Here is a 6,000-nt window from a genome sequence, read left to right as displayed (position 1 = left end):
CCCTCCTTCTCCAGCAGAGCATCTGGTGGATTAAGGGGATTATTAATTTTTCTTCTTTTTTATATTTTATTTTATTAATTTTAATGCAGAGATTTTAGATTTCCATTCATTCACTGTTGCATGACACATGTATTTCTTAATTTTAAACCATGTAATATCCCCTTGCTCTGTTCACCCAATAGCATCTTGGTGTAGGTCTAGGTTTTCTATGAGTACAATTAAGTGTTTTTGGATTATCATTGTTTTCCATGTTACCCATACGTCTTTTTTTGATCCACACAATCAAATACTTTTGCATAGTCAATAAAGCAGAATATATATACTTCTGGTATTTTTTTAAATTTTATTTTATTAATTTTAATGAATATTTACAGAGATAAATTGAGGGGATTTTTTTTGAGGGGATTATTTTTAAGAAAATAATTTACTAGTAGAGTTAAAATCCACAAAGAATGCAAATATGAAGGCGTAAAAAGTGAGAGCTGTGAGCAGTTAAGGATTCTTCGAGAGGAAGCCTTGAGAAGGTCCCTTTGTGTGCAGTGTGGGCAAAACCAGGCCTGACTGTCTCCACCCTTAAACCAGGGAAATTGGTCAGAGGAAGGTGACTGTGTTAGGACTTACTTATTTTTGACTACTTGGTGGTAGAGTCCTTTCTTTTATCAGGGTCGTGGTTCCTTCTAGAACACTTCTGGGATTTGCACAGAGCTATTCATTGTGTAATGTTAGTTCTTCTTTGTGCAATAAAAACAGACCTTGGTAAGAACTGAAGTTATTGCCTATTGTCTGTACTATCTTTGTTTTGCCAGCTCACAGCAGAAATCATGCAAGTAAAAGCTCTAAATAAATGTGGGATTTCAGAACATGGGAATTTTGCTTCTAGTACAGCCAAGTTTGAAAGTTTGGGAATAAACACTACCTACCATAGAGGAGCTCTGGTGTGTAGTCTGTAACTTGTTGCACTGTTAATCTCCAGTGGTTCAAATCCACTAGGTGCTTCGTGGGAGAATAATGGGCAGCCTCCTCCACTAAAATTCCAGCCTTGCAAACATGATAGAGGGTTGCTTTGGGTTGGAAGCATCTTAAAGGCAGTGAGTTTGGGTTTTTCTTCTCATAAAAGGCAGGATGGCTGTGTTCATGTGAAGTGTCTTGAGTATTCATATTACAGGGCCTCCCAGCCACCCCTTGGAGAGTGGAGAACTGAGCACAGAATTTGTTGACATTTAATGATACTCTGCCAAGTATGTCAGTAGCATCTCCCCACCCCTGTGTTTTATTTTCAGAGTTTTAGTTTGTTTACTTGCTTGGAAGCAAAATTAGCTCCACCATAAAGAAAATCATTGATAAATAAGTAGAAATAAAATGTAGGAGTTACAGATGCAGTAGCAGATTAGGAAGGTGAGGAAGTGATGCATGACTCTGGTTTGGGAATGGTGGATGGTTGCTGTGGAGTCAGAACTGACTCATAGCTGACCTTCCAGTGACTTTTCAGAGGCTATAAATCACTTCAGAGGAGGTTGTCCATCTGGTGGATTCAAACCCTGTTCTTTTGGATTGGTAGTTCAGCTCCTTAACCACTAAGCCACCAGAGCTGGGGAGTAGAGGGTAGAGGGCTGGGATTTAGACTTTGTGAGGCCCTTGTTTTACCATATAACCTGGACAGACAATGTTACAGTTGTTGTGGGCTGGTGAGTCAGAACCCCTGGAGCTGCTAGTGGATTCGAACCTTGTTCCTTTGGGATTGCATCACTGCATCTTACCACTTAGACCAGCAGTGTTCAGACAGTTAATAGTTTCTGTGAAATGATGGTGGAGGAGGAGGTTATGGGGAGGAGGAGGCTGCATGGAGTCCCGAATGTTTAGGTTGATGGAACATTCTCTGTCTCAGCAGAGGAAGAAACAGAACTGCTACAAATTGGCTGCCTGTCCCTGTCTCTGTCCCCCTGGTAGAAGGACTTCATTTTGGTCCCTTGCGTCTCAGTCAGCATGTACTTGTAAAGTTTGTCACCATGAGAGGTCCTTTCCCCTCTTTGATGCTACTGACCAGCCGATTTGCTCAGTGAACAAAATAGTGGGACCTTCGTAAATAAGTGCTTGATAAAAAGCTTTAGCAGTATTTTCAGCCCTTGGCTGGAGCTAACATGGGAAGGGAAGATACCTGTATTTTGAGTTTAGCCTCTTAACAGTGTTTAAAGTTATTTTTTTTTTTTAAAAATGATTGTTTAGATTTACTAACACATTGTAATTCTTCCCTTTCCCTCGGATAGAATTGTTCTCTTTTCCCATCACCATCCTCACGTGGTTTGTAGTTAGTGGATTATTCGAAGTCATCTTGACTCACATTCTCTCACTGCCGCTGAGTCACTTCTGAATGCCCCCTTTTCTCCTGATGGGCTGCTGGTAGACTCAAGACCATCAGAAATGCTTGACCTTTATATTAGCAGCAGAACTCTACTGGCTGCCAGAGCTCCTTGTAACTTAGACTACTTAGCGTGTCTTTCTTTTTTTTAACTTTAGATTTAAATTAATTTTTTCAAAAAATATGCCACCACTTTCAGTCCTTCCCCAAAGTAAATAGAGTTTCAGAACATGGGTATGCGTTTCCATGCCCTTTGGTGATGGTTTCTGCACACAGAGGTGTCTAGAACTGGTGGGACTCCTGTACCCCACCTGTTGGCTCTACCTGTTCCATGTCTGGTGTGATTAATGTGAAATTTTCTTTTTTAAAATATTTACTAATTTTAGTGATGTTTACAGAGACTTATGGTTTCCAGTCATTCATTGTTGCACTTTTCTCCCTGCCCACCCTCTCTTCCCCCAGTTCACTCTTCTCCTTGGAAAAAAAAAAGAAAAACTCTTTCATTGTTATGCAGTCCTTCCCCCCAAGTCCACTCCACTATGCAGCCTTGGTTCTGGACTTCTGTAATGACAAGAATACCCATTCGTATGTCCCTTTTAAACCATTCTCTCCTTCATCTCTTTCAATGCAATATACATCATTCCTCCCCTCCTTTTCTGTCTTCCCTCAACCCTGACTGATGTCAGTCCCGTTTCACAACAGTTGCCCTATGCAATATTTGTCCTTTATGACTGAGATATTTCACTCAGCATAATGTCCTCCAGGGTCACCCATTTTGCATAATATTTCATGAGTCCACTTGCTGTCCAGGAGTTTCTGACATAGGGTCAGGCCTCCATGCGTTGGGTTTTCAGTGGCTGAATATTTTTTTGGAATTAAGTTCCTAGGCTTCTCTTCAAGGCACCTCTGAGTTGAATTCTATTTGGACCACCCAGGAGCTCCCAAATTCGGTTAGGTTATTTTAGGTTATCTTTTCATTTGGCTCATGCCACCAGTGCCCACGGTGTTTGCAGAGGAGAAGTTTTGTCATTGGAGAGGCACATTTGAAATGTTAATAGCTGCTGGCACTTGGCTCACTGTCCCACCAAGCTCCACCCCTCCTCACACCCGGTCACCCTCTTCTCCATCAATCTGATGGGTGAATAAAAGGCTACTTTGCTGCCAATAAAAGGCTGCTTTGCTCAATATTTCTGTGGTTGCTGTGAAGTAAGCTGCAGCTCGTGTTTATTGGTTCATTGGGTTTTCTCCAGATTTACCTGCTCAGGTCCTTGGTTTATATATATCTCTTGGAATTTTTAAAATCTAGTTGTAGAAAGATGAGCAATCTCCTCTCATGCATTGACAAGCTTTGAAAACTTGCAGGAGGGTCAGCTGTGAGCTTATTTTGATTCGACAGAAATGAGGAGGGTTTATTTTATTTTTGTAGGTTTTCTGGGCAATTACTGGATACTCAGTAGTTGTAAAGGGTCCTGATCTCACGTGGTTAAGTAAGGGGCCCAGATGCTCTGGGGTGGGGGGAGGGAGGTGGAGCAGTCTGTGGCCCTAAAGATGTCCAGCCTTGAAACCCCCATAGGTCACTTCTGCTCTGTCCTGAAGGGTCACTGTGTCAGAATCAAGTTCTAGTTCTCTCAACTGAAACAAGTAACTGTGTGGCAGAAAGTTTCTCTGTGGCCATGCCTTGTTTCACTTTATTTTTAACTTTGTATATGTTTTAGTTTGATCAGCTACTTAGAGAAAAATAAGTTTTGTCTCTTCAGTGCCACTTATGTTTCTGAGGTATCTTGTGCAATAGAGATCTGATTTTATTGTGAACAAATGGTGGGTCTATTAACTTGCCCCTGAATAATCTCCTCTTTTTGAAAAGCTACCTGTTTTCTAAGAACCATCTATTTTTTAATGTATGCAGTCTGTAAATGATTGAGATGGTTATAAGCGATCTAGTACTAGCTGAAGCTTGGCCCCTGGGAAGACATGCCTGGTGATCTCACCAAAGTCACAGGCTTGGGACCTCCATGGAGCAGTTCTAGTCTGCACCAGAGGTGCTGCTGTATCAGATTCACAGCATCATTCAGAATGGAGCTTTTTCTGAGCAATGAAGAACGAAGCATAGAAGGCAACTGGTTGGTTGCTGGGCAGTCTGATTCCAACACACAGAGACTCTCTGACAGCGAAGTGCCCCAGGGGCTGGTTCTAGCTGTGATCTGTGCAAAAGCAGGTTGCCACCTTTTTCCTGAGGAGCCATGGAGTGGTTTTGAACCACCAGCCTTTTGGCTAGCATTTGTGTCACAGTTCACCATTTTTATCACGAGGACACTTTAGAAAGGCGGCTTTCTCTCCCTTCATCCATCCATCCATCCCCCCTTTTCTCTTCCGTCCCCCCTGCAGTGTTCTGACTTTGCCTGTATGGACCACCACTCTGCTTTCCTGGTACATGGATCTACTCTGATTTTAAAACGAACGCACAACCTCTGTTCCGCAGCAAATTCTTTATCCCAGTCATCTTCACCTGCTCAGGTGTGGCTTTCAAATCATTGAAAACGCTCAAGCAGGGTTGGCTGGTTGGGGTTTTTTGTTTGTTTGTTTAACACATTACAAGGAAAGCCAAAAAGGAGCCCTATGTACTGTTCAGACTCACGTACAAATACCACTAAAGAAAACTCCTTAAAGATACAACTAGACCTGGCTCTCGTTAGTAAACTGGTGACTGCCTGTGGATGCATGCTTCGTGGGCATGTCCTATGGTCCCTTCAAAGTCTCCTCGCTGTTTGGCAGCCGGTAGGAACTTGTCTGCAGCCGGGCAGCAGCAGAACGGCGAGGCAGCCAGCTTCCGGAAAGATGCAGGCTTGGAAACCTGTGGGTAACCTGTGGGCCCCTGTGGCTCAGAGTGCAGCAAGTGTTGGGAAGTACAGTTACTAGATGCAGGTGCATGACATTTGCTTTAAAAAGATTATGTTTCATTCATGCCCATTGTTTTTCCCCTCCCTCCCTCCACCAAACTCTGTGACCCTGTGATTCCCCCTCCCCACCCTCAGGTACATAACTTTGAAGCTCGTTGCATCTTCTGGTTTTGTCTGGTTCTGAAAGAAGCCATTCCTGGTACCTGTCATGTGCAGTTATCGGCATGACTGTATCACACCAACCTGAGCTGCTTGCAGTGGTCCCTCAGTTTTAACTTTTTGGATTTTTTATTTTACTTTACTATTTTTTGTGCATGTACCATCAAAAAAATGTTTTCCTGTCAAACATTTTTCTAGGTGGTACAGCACTGGTCTGTGCGTTGCTGTGCAGAGGTAACTTGTGGTTGCTGTGATGCTGAACACTGTGACAGTGATGTGCCAGTCGTGGTAGTGGGTACCCATGGTGGACAGTGTTTGCTGGAGCTTCCCGACTAAAACAAGCCTGGAAGCAGAGGCGGCATCCACTTCCGAAATGGCTTGCCTCTGGAAACTCTATGTACGAACAGTGCTCAGGCCATTCATTCATAGGGTCGCTATGAGTAGTCTACAACTCAATGGCACCAAACAACAACAACCGTCAAATTGGATCTGACAGGTACAAAAGGAGATTGTCCCTCCTTCTCCAGCAGAGCATCTGGTGGATTTGAACTGCACTCCTCTGGGATTGCAGTGTAGCTTCTTGCCACT

The 6,000-nt window shown here is 43.1% G+C and overlaps 1 protein-coding gene across 1 annotated transcript in view; it reads left to right on the top strand.

The window, feature by feature from the left end:
- The window catches only part of TRIM71 (tripartite motif containing 71, E3 ubiquitin protein ligase), a 64,393-nt gene that overhangs the window by 13,032 nt on the left and 45,361 nt on the right, over positions 1 to 6,000 (top strand). The gene's annotated exons all lie outside the window — the stretch shown is intronic.

This window comes from Elephantulus edwardii, unplaced genomic scaffold (assembly GCF_000299155.1).
Source record: "Elephantulus edwardii isolate Elephantulus edwardi_28Jun2011 unplaced genomic scaffold, EleEdw1.0 scaffold00091, whole genome shotgun sequence".
Taxonomy (NCBI): Eukaryota; Metazoa; Chordata; class Mammalia; order Macroscelidea; family Macroscelididae; genus Elephantulus; species Elephantulus edwardii.
The sequence above is the reverse complement of the archived record's forward strand: the minus strand, read 5'-3'. Positions and strand labels throughout refer to the sequence as shown.